At 45.6% G+C, this 23,427-nt stretch overlaps 1 long non-coding RNA gene across 5 annotated transcripts; it reads left to right on the top strand.

Annotated features, from left to right (window-relative positions):
* Positions 1-18,199: 18,199 nt before the first annotated feature.
* On the top strand, positions 18,200-21,011 carry LOC123163085 (uncharacterized). Of its 5 annotated transcripts, XR_006481715.1 has the most exons (9): positions 18,200-18,294; positions 18,385-18,609; positions 18,805-18,881; positions 18,974-19,072; positions 19,189-19,260; positions 19,388-19,515; positions 19,637-19,829; positions 19,930-20,375; positions 20,466-21,011. It is a non-coding gene; the product is annotated as an uncharacterized lncRNA (long non-coding RNA). The 5 variants fall into 5 exon arrangements; XR_006481712.1 differs by having other exon boundaries at positions 19,189-19,515; XR_006481716.1 differs by having other exon boundaries at positions 18,974-19,260.
* Positions 21,012-23,427: the final 2,416 nt, after the last annotated feature.

The following is a 23,427-nucleotide window of genomic DNA, read 5'->3' as shown; positions in this document are numbered from 1 at the left end:
GCGGAGAGAGGAGCAGATGGGCAAGAGGGGGATTCGACAAATTCATAAATGAAACATACTAAGTTTTAAGCATCATTTAGTTGCAGAATAGGTTAAACCGGGATAAACTGAAGAGTAGGTTGGTTGAATAGAAAAAGATACTTCCTCCGTTCCAAAAAAATTGTCATGTTTTTGGAATGGAGGGAGTACCAACTGCGGTGGCGTATTCTGTCAAGCAAGATCGTCCTGCTATTGTGTTCTTATGTAAACGAGATCATCGGCAAAGCCATTGAGGTCTGGTAGCTCATCAAGTTTACCGACTAACGAAACTCAATTGTACACGAGAATATGTATTTACTTATATACAGTGTATATGTAGTGGATAGGAATTTACGGGCTCTGAAAACAGCGCATAAACTGGAGCTCACAAAAATAGTAGTTCAACACCTAACATGAATACAAATCAAACTAAACTTAAAAGGCTTCCATTTACAATTGAAAACAAATGAACTGAATTTAAAAGGCTCTGTTTCTAAATAAAACATAAACTGAAAACAGATCGAGCCTGAATGAGAACGTGTGCAACAAATAAATATTTGAAGTGCTTGTTCAAACTTGTCAGACTAGTTAACCTCTGTTTTGCTGCCTGTAATAAGGTTTAGTAGCTCATCGTGTATATATTTGTAGTGCATGAGAATTTACAGAGGCAGACGGAGTGGCAAGGGAACCTAGGACGAGGGCAAACCTTGCGTGTGGTGAAGGGGCGGCAGATCTGGGCGGCGGCACGAAAGCTCGTATGGAAGTCATCAAGGACATCATCAGCCTGTTAGGCAGTGTCTTGAGGTCCGCCATCCAGGGGCGGATGGCCGGGTTGGTTCAGCTCTTGGCGTCAACTTCAAACAGGATGCACCGGACGGCGGCGAGGTGGCGCTTCAGCTTCCGGCGGGCTTTGTCCGGCCGCAATGCCCATAGCAGCTCGGCCACCAGCATGTCAACGACCTTGGCGTTACGCTGCTCAGTCAAAAAAATGTCATCATCAGTGGCGGTGGGAGGCTGGCGTCACAGGAGGACGCTGATGCTGATGGTCTTTTGCACCATGGATGGCCAGTCGGCCGGCGAGTATCCGCCATGGAGTCTGTTCTTGTCCACCTGCGTGAAGAAACTGCATCAAATTATGGCGGCAGACTGAGCAGAAGAAAAAGCAATAATCCAAAAATATTTTTAAACAATGGCTTCTATGAAACATCAATTTTGTTTTTCTCCAAAAGCATCACTAGTGTTTTCCCCGAATGCATGTGCTACCAGGAGCAAATACACCATATCCAGAAAGGTTGGGTTTTTCTAAGCTCCCCCTTTTGAAAAGGCTTCACCGGTGCGCACTATATAATTCTCGCAACTATATAGTACTTGCACTTTACATCATCGGAAAAATATTATGTTTCCTGACCAGTTTCTGCTAGATCTATGTAAACAAATTATCAATTTCACAAGTCAGAATTAGATAGCTTGCATAATTCAAGGGTCTTCGTATTTGACATAAATTTTGTTCATGATATGTACTGGACCAAATAGACTATATATGGACATGCTTTGCACATGCCACTCTGCTAGTATATACACAACAGTCAATCATGTTGGAAACCGAAGAATTCAAAACTGACCATCGTCCACACCATAACGTCACATGCATAACTTGCTCATGGTAAGTAGAAAGCAAATGTTCACTATCGTCTACATTCTAATGAAACACAAAGTACTTCATATAGAAAGGATCACATACACGCACACACAAAACTGTTTGATTCCATTACTGTCGACGGCACTCAAAGAAACCAACCGTGAGGTTAACGAGCCTCATATCGCGCCCGTTTTGTCTTAGTAACACATTTGAGGATTTCGTCATAATGTAAAGAAGTGCAAGGGAGAAAATGTGGATATTTGGGGGGCAGTAAGCAGAGGTGAACGAGTGAGTACCTTCAGTACCGGACGAGGACGCCGCAGGAAAGGGAAGAAGCAAAATTCAATGTTGTTGGTGGCCCTGCTGATGCCGGTGGTCTTTGGCAGCATGGACGGCCGATCGGCCGGCGAGCAACCGCCATGGAGTGGAGACGAGGTCCGTTTTGTCCACCTGCGCGAGGAAACTTCATCAAATTGGGGCGGCGGCGGAGAGAGGAGCAGATGAGCAAGAGGGGGGATTCGACAAATTCGTAAATGAAACATAGTAAGTTTTAAGCATCATTTAGTTGCAGAATAGGTTAAACCAGGATAAACTGAAGAGCAGGTTGGTTGAATAGAAAAAGATATTTCCTCCGTTCCAAAAAAAGTGTCATGTTTTTGGAATGGATGGATTACCAACTGCGGTGGCGTATTCTATCAAGCAAGATCGTCCTGCTATTGTGTTCTTATGTAAATGAGATCATTGGCAAAGCCATTGAGGTCTGGTAGCTCATCATGTTTACCGACTAAGGAAACACGATTGTACAGGAGAATATGTATTTACTTATATACAGTGTATATGTAGTGGATAGGAATTTACGAGCTCCGAATATATGGACATGCTTTGCACATGCCACTCTGCTAGTATATACACAACAGTCAATGATGTTGGAAAACGAAGAATTCAAAACTGACCATCATCCACACCATAACGTCACATGCATAACTTGCTCATGGTATGTACAAAGCAAATGTTCACTATCGTCTACATTCTAATGAAACACAAAGTACTTCATATAGAAAGGATCACATACACGCACACACAAAACTGTTTTATTCCATTGCTGTCCACGACACTTAAAGAAACCAACCGTGAGGTTAACGAGCCTCTCATGGCACCAGTTTTGGCTTAGTAACCCATCTGAGGATTTCGTCATAATGTAAAGAAATGCAAGGGAGAAAAGGGTGGATATTTGGGCGGCAGTAAGGAGAGGTGAACGAGTGAGTACCTTCAGTACCGGACGAGGACGCCGCAGGACAGGAAGAAGCAGAATTCGATGTTGTTGGTGGCCCTGCTGACGCCGGCGGTCTTTGGCAGCATGGAGGGCCGATCGGCCGGTGAGCAGCCGGCATGGAGTGGAGACGAGGTACCTTTTTTCCACCTGCGTGAGGAAACCGCATCAAATTGGGGCGGCGGCGGAGAGAGGAGCAGATGGGCAAGTGGGGGGATTCAAAAAATTCGTAAATGAAACATAGTAAGTTTTAAGCATCATTTAGTTGCAGAATAGGTTAAACCAGGATAAACTGAAGAGCAGGTTGGTTGAATAGAAAAAGATATTTCCTCCGTTCCAAAAAAAGTGTCATGTTTTTGGAATGGATGGAGTACCAACTGCGGTGGCGTATTCTATCAAGCAAGATCGTCCTGCTATTGTGTTCTTATGTAAATGAGATCATTGGCAAAGCCATTGAGGTCTGGTAGCTCATCAAGTTTACCGACTAAGGAAACACGATTGTACAGGAGAATATGTATTTACTTATATACAGTGTATATGTAGTGGATAGGAATTTACAAGCTCCGAATATATGGACATGCTTTGCACATGCCACTCTGCTAGTATATACACAACAGTCAATGATGTTGGAAAACGAAGAATTCAAAACTGACCTTCATCCACACCATAACGTCACATGCATAACTTGCTCATGGTATGTAGAAAGCAAATGTTCACTATCGTCTACATTCTAATGAAACACAAAGTACTTCATATAGAAAGGATCACATACACGCACACACAAAACTGTTTTATTCCATTGCTGTCCACGACACTCAAAGAAACCAACCGTGAGGTTAACGAGCCTCTCATGGCACCAGTTTTGGCTTAGTAACCCATCTGAGGATTTCGTCATAATGTAAAGAAATGCAAGGGAGAAAAGGGTGGATATTTGGGCGGCAGTAAGGAGAGGTGAACGAGTGAGTACCTTCAGTACCGGACGAGGACGCCGCAGGACAGGAAGAAGCAGAATTCGATGTTGTTGGTGGCCCTGCCGACGCCGGCGGTCTTTGGCAGCATGGAGGGCCGATCGGCCGGTGAGCAGCCGGCGAGTGGAGACGAGGTACCTTTTTTCCACCTGCGTGAGGAAACCGCATCAAATTGGGGCGGCGGTGGAGAGAGGAGCAGATGGGCAAGTGGGGGGATTCAAAAAATTCGTAAATGAAACATAGTAAGTTTTAAGCATCATTTAGTTGCAGAATAGGTTAAACCGGGATAAACTGAAGAGCAGGTTGGTTGAATAGAAAAAGATACTTCCTCCGTTCCAAAAAAAGTGTCATGTTTTTGGAATGGAGGGAGTACCAACTGCGGTGGCGTATTCTGTCCAGTAAGATCGTCCTGCTATTGTGTTCTTATGTAAATGAGATCATCGGCAAAGCCATTGAGGTCTGGTAGCTCATCAAGTTTACTGACTAATGAAACACGATTGTACAGGAGAATATGTATTTACTTATATACAGTGTATATGTAGTGGATAGGAATTTACGGGCTCCGAAAACAGCGCATAAACCGGAGCTCACAAAAATAGTAGTTCAGCACCTAACATGAATACAAATCAAACTAAACTTAAAAGGTTTTCATTTCCAATTGAAAACAAATGAACTAAATTTAAAAGGCTCTGTTTCTGAATAAAACATAAACTGAAAACAGAGCTAGCCTGAATGAGAACGTGTGCAACAAATAAATATTTCAAGTGCTTGTTCAAACTTGTCAGACTAGTTAACCTTTGTTTTGCTGCCTGTAATGAGGTTTAGTAGCTCACCATGTATATATTTGTAGTACAGAGGCAGTCGGAGTGGGAAGGGAACCTAAGACAAGGGCGAACCTTGTGTCTGGTGAAGGTGCGGCAGATCTGCGCGGCGGCACGGAAGTCATCAAGGACATCGTCTGCCTGGTAGGTAGTCTCTTGAGGTTTGCCATCCAGGGGTGGACGGCCCGTTTGGTGCAGCTCTTGGAGTTAGCTTAGAGGAGGATGCACCGGACGGCGGTGAGGTTGCGCTCCAGATTCCGGCGGGCTTTTTCCAGCCGCCATGCCCATAGCAGCTCAGCCACCAGCATGTCAACGGCCTTGGCGTCACACTGCTCAATAAAAAAATGACATCATCAATGGATATTCAAGTTTTCACTTGGTGCAAACTAGGCAATAAAGAGTTGAAATTTTATAAGTAAAAAAGAACACCTAGTTTTTGAAGAAGCGATTGATTATTTTATGTAGTACTGTTTGGCCGTGGTTCTTCCGTCATGTGTATGTGCTTGCAGATCAACTATTGGTTGTTCCTCAATATATGCAACTTAATTAGAGCATTATTGGCTGCCAACCAACCAACATCATTTGCATTTGCAGAGGAGACACACACGCTTGACTCATGGTTATCAAAACGGCAGAGCTATACAACTGTAAAGCAGTTTGAATACCAAGGCATGCTTTCACTCAAACAGATACTACCTACATTCATTTGCAGTGTGAGTTATGGTTTTCCTGAACATTCATTTGCAGCGTGAATTATGGTTTTCCTGAACATATTACATGAAACTTATAACATGGAGAACGGAAAGGGAATTAATGGTATTGTAAACTGTAGATTTCAACAAGCACTCACACTCCTTAACCTTGTGCACGGCACTCACAGAAACCTACCGCAGATGTTAACGAGCCTCTCCAACAGCTATACCTCACCTCGTTCTTTTTTCCTTAGGAACCCGTTTGAGGATTTCATTATAATGTAGAGAAGTGCAACAGAGAAAAGGATGGGCATTTGAGGGGCGGTAAGGAGTGGGGCATGTGTGAGTACCTTCAGTGGCGGTGGGGGGCTGGCGTCGCGGGAAGACGCTGATGCTGATGGTCGTTGGCACCATGGACAGCCGGTCAGCCGGCGAGCAGCCTCCAAGGAGTGGAGACGAGGTCTGGTCTTGTCCACCTGCGTGAAGAAACCACATCAAATCAGGGCGGCAGACTGAGCAGAAGAAAAATCAATACTCCAAAAATATTTTTAAACAATAGCTTCTACGAAACATCAATTTTGTTTTCTCCAAGGGCATCACTAGTGTTTTCTCTGAATGCATGTGCACCCAGGAGCAAAGACACCATATACACAATGGTTGAGTTTTTCTGAGTTTCACCTTCTGAAAAGGCATGATCGGTGAGCACTATATAGTACCAGCACCTTGCGTCATTGGAAAAAAATGTTTTCTGACCATTTTCTGGTAGATCGATGTAAACAAATTATCAATTTAAGGAGTCATAATTAGATAGTTCGCATGCTTCAAGGGTCTTGCGTATTTCACATAAATTTTGTTGATGATATGTACTGGAGCAAATAGACTATGGACATGATTTCCACGTGCCACTGAACTAGTATATACACAAAGGTCAATGGTGTTGGAAACTGAAGAATTCAGCAACTGCTCGCACTACTACATAACCTTGTAGGAAATCCAGCGTGAGCCTCTCCAAGAGCTCATTACTATCAATTCTACCATCCACACCTATAGGCATATCTCTCATAATATGCTTACAAACTTGAAACTTGTGATAGCCAAAGAATTTTGACAGTGAGAAAGTGAACCAAGATTTTAAACCACTCTCCAGAGAAAGCCGGGGTTTGCAAAACCCCCAACTGATGGTTCTTCTGCGTCATACCAAAAGTAAAGCGTACACGCTACTAAACAAAAATGAACACGCCATAACAATGACAGGGTAATTTCAGGATTCTATCAAACGGTAAGAGAGAAAATCTGACCATCCTCCCCACAATAACATCACATGCATAACTTGCTCATGGTAAGTACAAAACAAATGTTCACTATCATTTACATTCTGATGAAACACAAAGTACTTCATATATAAAGGATCACATGCGGGCACACCCAAAACTGTTTGATTCTATTACTGTCCACGACACTCAAAGATACCAACCGTAGAGGTTAACGAGCCTCTCATCTCGCTCGATTTTTCTTAGAAGCTCATTTGAGGATTTCATCATATATAATGCGAAGAAGTGCGCAGGGGGTAAGGGTGGGCATTTGGGTGCTGAAGGAGAGGGGCGCGTGTGAGTACCTTCAGTGGCGGTGGGAGGCAGAAGGGTGACGTCGCGGGACTATAAGAAGCGGAAGTCGCCGTTGTTGGAGGCACTGTTGACGCTGGTGGTGTTTTCCACCATGGATGGCAGGCAAGCAACACCCGTGGAGTGGAGACGAGGTCTCTTCTTGTCCACCTGCGTGAGGAAACCGCATCAAATCAGGCGGCGGCACAGAGAGGAGCAGATGCGCGAGAGAGGGGGAGGAGACCTTGGGCATGGAGCAGCCGAACCCTCTCCTCACACGGAATCGCACGGCCGCATCATCACCCAAGCAAAACCACATCCAGACGGAGGGTAGGCAGGGTTGCTCTTGGGCGGCCACCTTCGTCACGGAGGAGCAGCCCATCAGCTGCGCAAGCTACAGGTCGCCCCTGGGAGGAATCAAAAACAAAATCACGCGAGACATGAATCCACGGTGTGAGAGTAGGAGCAGAGCGGGGACTGAAGAGCAGGGCGATAATATGGAAATTCAGCATAGTATGAGAGGCAGAATATATAAGGTTCAGCCTTAACAAACAAGGTCCTATATAAATAAGTAAAGACTAGCTGTTTATTCTCATCAAACAAACAACCACCATCCAAGGATCCTTTATCTATCTCCCCTAAATAAATGTAAAGTACTGCTCAAGGCATAAACAAAAATATGGAGATTTGGTTAACTGTAGTCCACTCTTTCTAGTGGTAAACAATGTTAAAGTTCCCCATCATGAGGTTCTGGAGAGCTAACAAACAGTGTTAGTCTCAGTTTAAATAGTTATATGAAGTTGGAAATAAAAATAGTACGCTCCCTTTGGTTCATCTAGAAAATGAACAAATGTACATCACTTCGAGCTAACCATCCTGGTTCATGCAGCGGACATGCAAATGAATTAATTCCCCGTATATATACGGGACAGTTACAGAGAAATTACACGGGATTCAAAGGTTTATAGGCTAGATGGCAACAAACCACTACATACATTTGCAGTGAGAGTTATGGTTTTCCATAACAAATTACAGGAAATTGATAACATGGAAAATGGAAAATAGACACATATATACTATAATACTATATAGTGTATCAGTAGGGAAGTATATTGACCGTTGGATCTTTTAAATCAAATGGCTCATATTGAATTGCCTTAACTATGAAACAATGTGGACAAAATATCTACCATCTGATTTGATAATCCAGCGTTCCAAGTTACAGGTATTCTCGTTTGGTTACTGGCAGAAAGGAAAAGCAGTGAGGCCGCTATAGAAAAAAGGTTATAAATAAAGTGAGACCATACAATAGCCAAGGAAAGCTAGCCCATGTGTAACCGGGTGCAGCGTTCGATTTTGAGACATGTATGCAGCATGGTTTATAAAGCGGTAAAGCGACCTAAAGCGAGCACCACCCGCTCTAACGCTTAAGCGACGCCTAAGCGCCTAAAGAGAGCGCTTAAGCGCCTAAAGCAGGCAAATATCTAAGGCACTGCCCGGACGCCTTGTCTCTTAAGTGACGCTTAAGCATCTGAAGCAGGATGCTTTATAAACAATGGTATGGAGGGCTCACGGCTGCCTGTTTCAGCGATCAACCCAAACGTTCCAAGTAAGAAAAATATGAGACTATGGCTGAGGTACATTTAGGACCATAAGATAAATATGATATTATGGTTTCTCAAACCAGCGGCCGAACGTGAGCCACTCTATCAACGCGGATCGTTCGGCCCTCGTTGCCGCTATGAGACCGCCAACTCACACGCTCGGTCCACTCCCTCACCCAACGACCTTCCTTCTCCGTAACCACCGCCGCCGCGTGCCGTGCGCCGCCTGCACACCCCGCCTCCTCCATCGCGCCGCCTCTGACCACGCCAGAGCGCTGTCGCCGACCTCCCACCGTGATTCCCCATCGCTGTGAATTACTCATTGTGTGATCTCATTGGCTGGCCATGGCACCGAGCGGCGGCAGGGGCAAGAGCGGTGGCTGCGCCGTGCCCAAGGGGTCCTTCGCAGTGTACATGGGCCAGGGGATGTGGCGGTTCGTGATCCCCACCGAGTACCTGGGTCACTGCTCGTTCGAGGAGCTGCTTCGGGAACCGGAGGAGTTGTGAGTTCTAGCAAGATGGCGCGGTCCGGATCCCCTGCGAGTCGAGGCATCTTCTAGCTCATTGCCCCCGGGAAGAAGGATTCCGCTGGTGTCGCCGCCGACATGTGCGACTGCTTCTGCTCCTTCGAGACCGAGATCCCGTGCAGATGAAGCGCTGGACTCCCTAGAGTTCTGGCGTCCTCCCTTGCTCTGAAGAATTCAGAAAGATAAGAGAGATGTCCTTCTTCCTTCTTATTTTTCCTGTTTCCTTTATTGCGTTCTCCCGTTCTTTCTTCTCGGTTTTATCTAAAGAAAGAGTAAGAGATTGCAGCTAGTTCGATCTGTAATTGGCAAAACACCAGGAACAGGCCAAGGAGTGCTTCGGTGCAAAAACTTAAGCATTTGACCTTGCTTGTGTGTGCCATTCTCTTTTGTTTACATTCCCCTGCTTTCATTATCTCGAAACTGAAACTAATTGAGCAACTAACTAGTGTCCTACAATTCACAGCTCACATGTCCTCTTTACTGAAAGTGTGTTTAGCAACCAAAACAAAGTCTATATCTCATCTCATGCAGATAATAATAGCTCATCAGGGGCACCAAAGTTGGTCGGGCTAGCAGACAAATTTGCACAATGACCGAGAAGTGATCTGACAGTAGACGAAGTTGCACATGGCTGAGTAGACAGTTGGCCTGGGCAGCATATGTAGTTGCACACTCTTGTCGGCATAGTCGTACAGTGTGTCCGCGGAGTTGCACACTCTCGTTCGCATAGTCGCACACACACGGCCGAGGAGTGGCACACTCTTGTCTGCATAGTCGCAAACGCACGGCCACGAAATTGCGCACTCTCATCAAATTGGTCGCACATACATGGCCGCGGGGTTGCACACTCTCGTCCGCATAGTCGCACATGCACTGCTGCGGGAAGAGCTCACACACAACCGCATAGTTGCATACTCTCGTCAGCATAGTCGCAGATGCGTGACCACGGAGTTGCACACTCTCGTCCGCTTAATCACATACACATCGCCGAGGGAGGTGCTCACGCACGGGTGCAGAGTTGCACACTCTCGTCGGCATAGGCGCACATGCGTGCCCGCGGAGTTGCACACTCTCATCGCCATAGCCACACATGCGTGGCCGCGGAGTTGCACACTTGTCTACATAGTCAAATATTCGCACACGCACGATCACGGAGTTGCACACTCGCGTCAGCATAGTCGCGCATGCGTGGCCGTGGACTTGCACACTGTCATTGGCTAGTCACACATGCGTGGCCTCAGAGTTGCACACTCTTGCACGCCTAGTCGCACACGCGCGGCCGCAGAGTTGCACACTCTCGTTGGCATAGTTGCACATGTGTGGTCTTGGAGTTGCACACTCTCATCGGCACAGTCACACATGCATGGCCACAGAGTTGCACAATCTGTCGTCATAGTCACACATGCATGGCCATAGAGTTGCACAATCTCGTCCGCATAGTCACACATGAATTGCCGCGGGAGGTGCCCACGCATGGCCACAAAGTTGCACACTCTTGTTGGCACAGTCGCACATGCATGGCCACAGAGTTGCACAATCTCGTCTGCATAGTCGCACATGAATTGTCGTGGGAGTTGCTCACGCCGGGCCGCGGAGTTGCACACCCTTGTCAGACATGCATGGCCATAGAGTTGCACGATCTTGTCTGTATAGTCGCACATGAATTGTCTTAGGAGGTGCTCACGCCCGGCCGCGGTGTTGTACACTCTCGACGGTAGTCGCACATGCATAGCCATAAAGTTGCACAATCTCGTCCGCATAGTCGCACATGAAGTGCCGCACGAGGTGCTCACGCATTGCCGCGGAGTTGCACACTCTCGTTGGCATAATCGCACATGCATGGTAATAGAGTTGCACCATCTCATCCGCGCACATGAATTGCTGCGGGAGGTGCTCACGCCCGGCCACGAAGTTGCACAGTCTCGTGCATAGTCGCACATGCGCGGCCGTGGAGTTGCACAATCTCGTCTGCATAGTCACACATGAATTGTTGTCGGAGGTGCTCACGTCCGGCCGCGGAGTTGCACACTCTCGTGGATAGTCGCACATGCGTGGCCGTGGAGTTGGCACATTCTTATAGGATAGTCCCTCAAACGCGGTTGTGGGGGCTGCACACGCACGGCGACTATCAGGCAGTTGGCCAGGGCAGCAGACGAAATTGCACATTTCACTGTTAGAAAGTAGTATGAGGTGGTGCCATTAGTGAAAACTGCATGTCCACAGCTAGAGAAAAAGTTGCACATGGACTATCAGCTAGTTGCACATCGATGGCTAAACAGTTGCACCAAACGGAGACTAAATTGCACATTAAAAAGTTTGTCGAAACATACCCATATGGGACCAGTTTTGAAGAGCACACCGTGCAGATTCCAACGGCGAAAACGGATTTTAATTACAACGTGCGGTTTAAAAGTTATGACTTTTTAAAAATTTGAAAACTTAAATTAAATGCGTTTACACTTGTCTACACGGATGTTTTTGTAAGACTTTTCTGTTACATGTACCTTTTCTAATATATGGATTAAAATTATTTTTATATCAATTAGAGGGGACAAATTATTACATTTTATAGATTAGAGACTAAAAAAATTCTATTTTAGGCCGGCCGCTCGCTAAGCCCAGCGAGCAGCCGGCCGCTGCGTAGATCGATCCAAATTAAAAAGCCTGACTATTATGCAGTGATGACTACAAAATTGACTGTGATTGTTGTGGCCATTAATTGGGTGGATATCCCGGCCCATGAATTGGAAATGAGTTAGATTACCAAACTTGTCCAAATATTGCTCCGAATCCATCAGGATCTCAAATTCCACCCGAACTTCACGTTGGCAAGAAACTAGACAGCGCCAGATACGGGTATAGTTAGTTTTCCAACAAACAAAAACGTACCATTGGCAACCAAGGTAGGTCTCGGGATTGGAAAGGGAAAGAGGATGAAATCCATGGCCATGGAACTCTACTTCTCCACTGACGTGCTGGCCGACATCCTGTGACGGCTGCCGCCGAGCTTGCGGCGCCGGCCTCGCCTCGTCTGCCGGCACTGGCGGGACGTCCTCAATGAGCACACAACGGAGATGCAGAGCCACCCCATGGCCCTCATCTGGAACGTCAACTCCACCACTGCCTACGTCCTTGGCGACGGCTACCTCACATCGTCTGCTATGGAATCCTGCAGAAAGCTGTGGAAGTGGGAGAGATTCTCCTATTTTCGTGAGTCTAAAGATGTGCACCTAGTCAGCTCCTGCAATGGCCTGATCTGCCTGTGCGACAACAAGGAGTGGACCGGTGGCGCGGTCACGGTTGTCAATCCGGCCACCGGTGACACACTGCCTGTCCCGCCGCTGCCGGTCTCTAAATTGTCCGTCAGGAGCCATGGGGCAAAGATATGGCACGAGGCGTACAACTTTGCGTACCATCCGACAACGGGGAAGTACAAGGTGGTGCACGTCCCATGCAAATGTGATCCGATCTTCGTGTTCAAAACCGTGCAGGTGTTCACGCTGGGGGAGAAGACGTGGCGGGACGTGCCGGCCCCTGCCAACGCGAGGTGCAAGCTTGCAGCGGGTATTGTCAGTATCGACGGCATGACGCACTGGGTAAGGACGGGCAGCCGACGGACGGTTGTGTCGTTTGATCTGGACGCCGAGTGCATCGTCTCCACCACAGGGCTGCCCCCGCTGCCGGACAGACGTGAGAGCTAGCAACTGACTGCAGTGCACGGAAGGTTGGGCCTTGTGACAACATCCCAGGACGTGTGGGTTTTGGAGAACCGGAGGAGGTGGAGCCATAGGTATAACCTGGGGCACCGTGTCCCGCTGCCCCAGTTCGTATACGGTGAGCATGTCATTACATGGCAAGGACGGTCGTTTTACACACACCAGCTAAGAAGCGGGCCATTGTCGGCAGGTTGGAGGCAGAGATCCAAGTCCGATAACACCATGGTGCGGATCGGCCGCCGGGACGAGGGCACGCTGGTCGCATACATGAACTGCAACAACTACCAGATGTTCGCCTATGTAAAGACCACGGAGCCACTCAGTGTTTACTCGACAAATTATAGTACTCCCTCGGTCCCATAGCTGGATACATTCGTTAAGCGTCAATTAATATGAGACGGAGAGAGTAATAATTAATGTCTAATGAGCAATTTGTTCATCACTGATTGACTTCATCTCAAGTGTATATGTTCTTTTTAGGACAACAAATAACGGGCAAGTGTCTCAATTTCTGGAGGCTAGACCAACTTCTTTTTAATGACATGGTATGTCCGACAACATTTGTTGGCCACCGATTATGGTAAATATTTCGTAGATGAGAAGTTCGTCGCTAGATAAAGCCCACCTCAAAACGTATCATGTAAATGTCCCGACAGGTTCACCGGCTCTGCATGAGGGAGAAACACCCGAAGATGAACATCACCAAAACAAGCTTTTGTGACGAGCGAGGGAAACAACACTATGGAGCGCCAATAGGAGCGAAGTACACACCATTGTGGTTTTTGCCCCGAATGACAACACCAATCCACAAGCCACGAGAGATATCTATGATTTTTACGCGTAAAATCATTTGATGAATTTCTGGTGAGGAATTCCTGCTTTGCATCATTGCTGACTAAGTGTTTTTCAAAATGAAGACGCAAGAAGGGCTCAACTTTGAATTACAAAGCCATCAACTATACGACTATAGCCACAGTATTAAAACCTCGCGCAAACAAAGAAAACAAAACATAGCAAGATGCAGAGGCGCTGGTAGGCAGCTATGAAAAACTCACATTACAAGCTAACAAGATAAATCAGACCCGAAAAGCTAGAGCAACGCTGAGGCCTTCTTCTACGAAATGATCATCACCAGGAAAGAGGAGAATGTTGTCGCAGGGGGAAGAGCTGGGCATCGAAGAGAGGGCAGGCCGTCTCCAAACCACCACCACCAGCAAAGGCCCCAGCCTCCTCGCCTAGCTTGAAAGGCACCTCATCGTCGAAAAATTGAAATGTTCACAAAGTTGCAGAAAAAAGTCCATCCTCTTATTCACCCCCACATGCAAACAATAAAAAGACATCATATAATGGGGAATACCAGTTAGGGATGATTGAATCAAAGTGATTCTGCTAGCACTGGCCAACAATCTACCCTGTCAAGTACCACAATTTCTCTCCATTTTCTCTTTAGGAGGTTTCCAATGCATATTTTTAATTATTTTTTTGTCAATAGGAAGCACTAAATATTTTAAAGGGAGATCACCTACGGGGCATGTAAATATCTTAGAATATTCCTGTTTCTTTTTTGCAGCCTCCCCAAATGAGAATAATTCAATTTTATGAAAATATAATTTCAGACCACACATCTGCTTAAAAAGTCATAGTATATATTTCAAATTATGTGCACTCCCATAATCATCTTGAATGAGGAAAATGGTGTTATGTGCATATTGTAGCATATTGACACCACCCTCAAGATTTTCTGATAATAATCCTTTGATTGATCCAACTCTCCTGGCATTATCCATTTGTATTGCCAAATGACATGTTCATTTGATCAAACTTCATATAATGCACAGGTTAAATGACATGTTGATTTGAAAATGTGCATACGACTGTGTCAACATGGCATAATCATTATATCAGGTCCTTTTACCTCTGAAAACAATGTGCTGTTGAGTTTTAGTGATAAAGAAAGTGACCTGGGCAGATAGTACACATAAAAATGGGCAACACATCTATATGGCATATATTTATGTGCCACATGGTTATTAGTTATGAATGTTGGTAAATGCCAAGTGTTACTGAAACAGGGTAAAACACAGATAAACAGCATGATGCGTACTTTGAACTGCTCAAATAGTGAGTTAACTAAATGATAAAAATCATGCAAATGACATGTAGATGCAGTGGATTAACAAAACAACAACTTGTACTCAATACACAATCATCAATACAATCAAAGCAGGACGTAGGGTATTACCTCTTTGAGGGGGCCCGAACCTGGGTAAATACTGTCTCCTTCATCCCCTGTTACCCATAGATCCGAGATCCATAGCTCAGGACCCCCTAGCCCGAGGTCTGCCGGTTTTGGTACGGACACCTGAAAAGAAGGAATTCCTTGTTGATATGGGTAGTTTATCATTCCTATTAAGCCAGGCTCTCACATACACCCGCACTCAAAGGAACCGATGTCCTCGTCGGCCCATCAGGAACGTTACCTCTTGGCATACGTATGTGTGTCCAGTCCGGCACATGTGCCATGTCTTGTGCCACAATGGGCCAAACACGCCATGCACCACAAGCCCGCGCACCTGACTAGCACATGCCCGTGTAACCGCGAGGGCCGGCTCTGGTACCAATCGTAATGCCCCAGCCACAACCATCGTTTCCTAGGCGTTAGCCTAGCGGGATCAAGACTGTCCCCACAGACTAACACTAGTCTTTCATGTGCACTTTTTCTTCAGCCGTTCGCACACGGGACCAACTTCTCGGTCGGTCACCCATCCTAAAATTGCTCCAAGTCAAACACGCTTAACTTTTGTGTTTTTTTGAATGGGCTCCCTAAAATAGAAGGAATCCCTTGCTGATATGAGTAGTCTATCATTCCTATTAAGCCAGACTCTCACACTCATTTTGAATGCTTGCAAAATTTGACCAGAATATCGAAACACACCATAGAAAATATCTAAAGTGCTAAAGTACCTAAACCATATAGAATTTCTAAAGTACCTAAATATATAAATTTCTAAAGTATGCAAAATTTCTAAAGTATCTAAAATTCCTAAAATATCTAAACTAGCTCAAATTATTAAGAACTTTAATTGCCAATTAGTGTTTTCACTTATACAGTAGGTATAAGTTAGATTTTCATACATTAAAATGCCATAAATGGATTCCTTCTATTTTCTGATAATTTTTCATTTATAAATTATTTCATTCTGAGCTACGGTTAATTTTCTATGAATTTTTGAAATTTAACCAATTTTCTGAATTCAATAAATCATATCTGAAATATAAAAACGTTAGAAAATGATTATGACATCAGCGTGACATTAGCCTAGCATCAGCAGGTCACTCAGCCGCTCCAGGACAAACCTGACTAGGGGGGTCCATAGGTTAGTGACCCAATAGTTAACTGAGGTAATTAGTGTTAATTTAAACCCTACTCTAAATTTAGCCGGGGGCAGGGCCCACATGTCATTGACTCAGGGGAGTAAAAATTGGTCAAACCAGGTCAAACCTGCCGGTGGTTCACGCCGGAGAGGCCAGACGCGTCAGAGAGGCATGGGTTTCGTGCTCCGGTGACCAAAAGGGCGGTAGAGACCACCTACGGGTAGATGGTGCAAAACGGAGGTGGTGACCTCTGGTGCGGCGACCGGAGTTTGGAACTCGGTGGTTTCGGCTCCGCGGTGCATGACAGGAGCAACGGTTGGTCGTTTCGGGCTCCCGGGGTCGCGCTGAGCACGTTGGTGTGCTTGGATGCAAGCTTGCGATGGTGTGGCCACGGCTGCAACATGTCCGGCAGAGCCAAGTTCTCGGCTATGATGGCAACGGCTGCTAGAGGAGGAAAACGAGCAAGGAAAGAGGGGCATTGGCACAGAGGCTCACGGCGAGTCGGATAGGCGGCTCAGCGGGCTCGGGGATTGCACGAAGACGACGGAATCACGGCGGCGGATCTCAGGTTCCTAAGGAGGAAAACATTGATGGTGCTGGTGATGCAGTCCTTCCAGTGATGTGTGGCTCGACAGGGACACAACAGGAGATGTGGCGGAGCTTGTGGACAGCACGGGGCGGCAAGGGGAGCACGGTGGTCGCGGGGTTCACGGCGGCGAGCTCGCGGCGTCTCGGCCATGGCGGAGGAGAGCGAGGGAGAGGGCAAGGGGGTGACTGGAGAGGAGGGTTCGATCCAGACGCCTCTGGGGAGGCTATGCACCCATCTAGGCAGGCAGGCGAGCAGGAGGTGGGCTGGGCGCGTGCACGCGCGCGTCCGCCATGCATGTGCTATCCTCCTGGCAAGAGGAAAGGGACGACTGGCACTTGGGCCAGATGGGCCGCACATTGCTAGGCCACGCACGTTAATGAGGTGCTAGGGTTTGATCAATTCCCCAATTCAAATTCAAGTGAAAGGAAACATGATGCAAGCAAGAAATATCTAGCCTAGGACATTACCAAGAGATAGGGGTGTGACACAACGTGTGTTCTTACAAATAACCAATATTTAAAAATTTATTGCTCTAAGTCGTTGTCAAAATAACTAGCCTGTGCGGTTGCACGGATTGATGACGAGTAAAGATAAAGAGACACACTCACGCAAAGCATGCATGCAGGCATGCAGCTGCACACCACCATGCATGTTTGCACATGCACACAAAGCATGCACGCTGCTGCACACTGACGCAACATGCATGTTCGGTCCGTTCGGATTTTATGCTTAAAATCATACCGGTCGCCAGTTATGATGCTCCTATTTTGAATAGATGATACTAAGGAAAAACTTTATAGCTTAGATGATACAAATTCCACCTCCAGGGTTAGATGATACTAATTCCACCTTCAATAGCTTAGAGCAAAGAATATTGGAAATGCTATTTGGATATGAAAAAGTTTATAGCTTAGCGTCTCCAGTGTTTTTCAATAAGATATGGCCATACGATGTCAAATAGCACTCAATTTTCTTATGTGTGTTAGATGAAAGGCACAAGGAGAAAAGTCATGGACTCACTTACAGGTGCCTAATGTGAGAGCGGCGATGGCGCTCACGGGCTCGCCTGCTCCCGGTATGTGTTCCAATCCAACACGGGCAAGTGGAAGCAGGCATTCAATGCCAGCGGTGGGCCAAGACATACGTACGTACAATGGAACAGCGTATTGGGTGAACTCGCCGCTAGATATAGCGATTCTGTCACGGCATGACGCTACCTGTCCCGTTGGAACATAACGCGCATAACGGTACACACCGTTTCCCCGGTGTCTGTCACGGCACGTCGGATCCTTATCGCTTGGATCGCTGAAAAAAAAAGAAACACTTATCGCTTGGAATCGCTGAAAAGAAAACACTTATCGCTTGGATCGCCCCCCCCCCCCCCCCCCCGCCCCTCTCCCCTCCGCCGGACAGCAATGGCGACGGTGGATGCCGGAGGCGGCGGCTTCGAGTTTTCGTCAGATCCCGTTGACAGGTACCTTAATTATTTAACGATTTGCGCCTCCTATTACTGTCCGCTTTCGTTCTGGCGGATAGATTCATGCTGTCGCCGCTCCTCTTCAAGGTTTCCCTTGCTGGATCTTGGCGGCAGCGAGGCTGTACTTGACGCTGCAACCACCCAAACGCTCGTCTGCACAGCCGCCCAGTCGAACGTTGCTGATATAGGCGACGCGACGATGAAGTTACAGCTAGATTTGAATAACAGCTGCGAAGGCCTCAGCTTGTCGGCGCCAACCTCAGAGCAGTCAGGCAGCAAAAACGACCCCCAATCCCTTGGCTGGACAAAGAGGTATCGTCTGATTTATTAATACTCTTCATTTCCAAAAGAACTGCACAAATCTCATGGATCCGAACGCAAAAATGCATTGCTCTTACTACTAGTTGTTGCAAAAGTTCGTGTGCCGTGACTTATTACTTGATTTTTTATTTATTTGCGTACTGATGTCCCATCTTTTATTCACACAGACAATGTTTTTTTTTGCAGAATTGGGTTTGAAGACAATTGAGCTACTGAAACCACTGCATGTCCTCTGGGTTTGGGAATGTCAAGCAAACGTTCAGGTCCATCATATGAAAAATGCAGTTTTATTCAGCTGTGTAAGCTTGACGTCGTGTACTAACTGTGATCCACGCTTGTGTAATTGTTTTCACAGATGGAGCTCCAAGTATGGCACACACAGACCCAATATGGGATTTAAGTCCAGCATCGGGTCAAGCTGGTGGCGCGTCTCGAATCGACTTGTTGGCAGCTGGTAACACCGCTTGACTTTGGAGATAGTACCCTGCCGAGTGAGACAACAAACTGAAGTTGTAAAGCTTGAGCTCAAATTAACTTCCGCATCTCTGGAAAATTTGGATGAATGTGCAGTTGCAACAGGCACCAGTGTTCCGCGGAGAGGAACATGTGCAGCGACTGGCGGTGCAGACATGCTTGCATGAGGTACCAGCCATGCGCCTCCTCCAACTCAAAGCAGTGTTCATCTTGAGATCATTTGCATGTCTGCCACTGCAAACAAGACAACTTGCTAACATAGAAACACATTTCCTTGTATTCCAACTGGACCTAGCAACTGGCAAATGATGGGTGCTGCAGTAGATGGTTCATCATCCAAAGTAGAACCAGAGGCTGTGACCGTAAGGTTTGCAAGGATACTGATAAATGAGCCTGCTCCATCTGATGTATACACCTTCTACGGTAAGCTAGCAAAAAGTGAACTATATGAGCTTCGCAGGCACACCTCACTTAGCAAGTCCATTCTTTCCTACAACCAACATAACATAACTTGGTGGTTAAACATAATCCATGATTGTTGCAGGAAATGGTTTTCATATCCTCGTCCCTACAAGCTGGAGACCAACGGGCAAGCCGTCTAGAAGAACTTTGGTCCAGGACAAGGCCCTAGGTGCAATGGCATGGTAGCACTAGTCCGACTTCTTGACATGAAGGACGACAAGCTGTACCCAGGTGGAGCTGCACGCTGGAGGAGAATCTTGGACCCAAGTTTTGTGGTACAAGCATTGGATGACCTTCTTCATCTCCTGATTGCATACATGAATTATGTTCATCTCTGAGACCGTGTTTTTCCCCATCTGCTGGCGATTTCTGCAGGATGAGGTCTTGTATGACAGCAGGAGCCCTCAATGGCACAGGATCAGCTGGATGTTCAGTAAGAAGAATCTGAAATTCAACCTGGAAGAATGCAAGAATGTAGGTCAACAAGTGCAAATGACAGTGACTCCTTATTTCTACCATGCATTTTGCAACTCAATAAAATGGGTATTAATTCTCTCAAAATTTCTTGCCAATTTTTTTGAGTCATCAGTTCATGGTTCTACTAATTGTCGACTAAGGGTGGTGCGTACATGAGATTAACAACAATGCAAAAACACTATGAATGATGGACCCTATGTTGGCGTACTCGATCGAGCGGAAGCTCGGCGAAACCAACTGCCGTATTCTGCACTGCCTGTGTCAGTGTCTTCGTGAATGGTATCCAGAATGGCATTTTGCCACTTATCCCTGGAAAACACTGGCATGCATCAGAACTGCAGCATGTAAGTTTGGCCAACAAACATTTTCAACTTCAAATTATGATCCATTGATTGTTGTACAAAAACTGATGATTTGCTACCTAAAAAATGCAGTTCTGACAGCGATTTCGATGTACTCCACTACATCAAAGAATTTGATGGTGTGATGCTGAGGAAAATCCCAACTTGGCAAACCTTTCCATTAGGATGGAGTTGGTATACAAGCATATAATTAGTAATAGACTTGCTGCCTTCAGGGTTTGATTGCATACATAAGGATGCAGATGGCATACGAAATTCTCACCTTAAAAGGAAACGAGGGAGACTTCCCAAACTACATGTATGGTGGCATCCTGAAGTTGATTTCAGTTTGCAATGAATAAAAAAAGCACCAATCAGCTAGTGGAAGGAGTGCATGAGTCGCTCAAGTCGTCAGGGGGTATCTTTTCTGGTTATTGAAGCCATGAAGGTGTCGGTGAGGGTCACCGCTGCGTGTAGCACCCCTATATGTTTAATTATCTAATGAATTTGCATGGCGAGACTGTTAGCCTAAATGTGTGCTGGACCTGCATCTGATTGTGAACTAATGTGTGGTAGACCATGATGTTGTAATATGAGACCTATGCCTACTTTTATGCACTGATATGTCATTATGGCATCTAGCCATCTGGCTGGTGATAGCATCCTCTGCACATAATTTGCTTAACAATATTCATCATAAACTCACGGTTAGCTATAATTTGACTTGCTTTCATGACCCAACTGCACATAAAACATCCGGCATATTAGTGTGATGTTGTGTGATGCCAATTGGGCAGGATTGTTCAAGTATGTAAGCATTGAATTAACATCACAAAAGTAGACAGGACCCCATGTTAGAAGTAAAGCAGTGAAAAAAAACATTTTCAAAAATTCATTTCACAAACTCATTAGTGCGTGCGCAAGATTTACCCAAAGCTGACACCATACCACACTCGACCCACAAGCCAAGATAAGTTTATGGCTACCGCACTGGAAAACAAATTTAGTTTATATCTATCTCTCATGCGTGATGTTTTTTTGCTGATGGGCTAGATATATTCTATGAGTATTGCCAACAATAATTTTGGAGGCCAATTCTATTGTAATCTCCAGAAACATTAGGCTTCCTTCCCTGCAAAAAAGAAAAAAAATAGAGAAAGAAAACAATAGGCTTCCTGCAACCTGTAGAAATCGCATCCACCTCGTCTCGGCTGCCACCTATTGGAAAAACCGACTAAGATATCCAGGAAAATAGGAAGCGAAAATTCGTTGACTCAAGATCCACTTATATTCTGATGATTGCAACACTTGTAGAAGCCCTCGCCGGCAAACTGACCGCGGCGGGCGACGTACGTCACCCCTACACTGCCGCAATGCGGGCAGGGGACTACAGACAGGGCAACGAGCAAGCGCCGCTTCCCATGCCGGTCGTAAACGGCAGGGGCAAAGACCAGGTAACGCGCCGTGGGAAACCAACATCCGTCCGATACCGAGTCCGGTATATTCGTCGCTCTTTACAACAGTGTAGTATAATGTACAAATGCCCTGCAAGCCCTACAGTACCGAGACGGCCCACATCCCGAAACGAGTAAATGGCTATCGATACCGGGAGCGTGCGCGCTCGTCCGCGCCTGTGAATTTCTCTGCCTAATGTGTCCTTTTGTGAAGTAGCAATGCATTGTTCAGCTTATAATCTATTCAGTGAATTTGATGGTCTTATCTCATATGTTTTGTTATTCTACAATCTCCAAGCTGACATCATGGATCACGCCCTCCCGTACTTATAGGAATAACTTCTTGCTAACATTCCGAGCCATGACTGTATTTAGTCTCAAATATGCTTGAGTTGTTACCTTTTTTGTCCTAAATCTGTTTCCTCGTCTGAATCAAATGTAAGTTGGTTATGCCTAGCCATGAGGTCCAAATTCGTTTTTCTGTTCTCCATATTACTGTTGAATAAATTGGTTGGCCAATGTCAGCCCATTTGTTTCCTGGCAGTGGCAGGAAACATCAGCACCACACTGCAAATCTTGAAAAAACAAATGGTGGGCATACGATGCTTTGCTAATGGATGGTGTTAGGACACAAATGTGAACCATACAGGTTGAAAACAAGAAGGATACCAACATACTATGTCATTGGTTGTATTTTTCTATGGGAAAGTCATTGGTCGTACTAGGATAGGACAATACGTGTAGCATCATTCAACTAGGCTATTGCTAGGCAAAGTTTTACTTCGGGAGGAGTTGCCTGTTGGTACACTGGTTTATACGACCACTTTAGTTAGATTGTTATCTTGGAGTTACAAAGGAAGGCAATATTAACTCTACAAACATATTTTAAGTACATGCATGATTTTTGCTTCTCCTTCTAAGTAGAAGACAACACGTAATCTTGGTTCATGTTGAAAAGAACAAAAATGATTCTCAAATTACTATTTGGTTTTTGATTCACCTATATTTTTCTTTCCGGAATTCATTATATATATTAATCTTAGCCCACTCCATTTCTCTTTCATGCTGATATGTAATAAATTTTTCATATTTTGTAAAGTCATGTGGATCATATGACACCAGGGATCTACCACAATGCCCATGGTCCGTATAAACGCATTTCAATATTTGATAGCACTTCCACTTGATTTATAAGATTAGGCAAATAATTATGTAGCCGCTACTGAGGGATTCTTTTTTAGGTACATGAAAGAAATGATACTGCAGGTGTACTGTTGTCTGTGAAATTTGTGTATCTTTTTATTTTTATATGATTTTTATAATTATATTGTCGAAAACAAACTTATTGTGTTTGTGATGTGCAGTGTGTACAATGGCCAACAATTCCTCATGGACAATTACTAATGAGTATACGAAGAAATCATGTGTTTCTCAACATAACAACATGGCAGAAACTCATGGACTCAAGTTTGTTTAGCTGCTTGACAGTATGGCATGATTACACACATCATGCTGCTCTATGTGGTTCAATAATTGTACACTGTATTTAAGAAAGTATTGTCAGCAGTTTTGTTTGTAAACATCTGAATATCATTGGTTTC

Source organism: Triticum aestivum, chromosome 1D (genome assembly GCF_018294505.1).
Source record: "Triticum aestivum cultivar Chinese Spring chromosome 1D, IWGSC CS RefSeq v2.1, whole genome shotgun sequence".
Taxonomy (NCBI): Eukaryota; Viridiplantae; Streptophyta; class Magnoliopsida; order Poales; family Poaceae; genus Triticum; species Triticum aestivum.
Note: the sequence above shows the minus strand (reverse complement) of the source record. Positions and strands in the feature narration are given on the sequence as shown.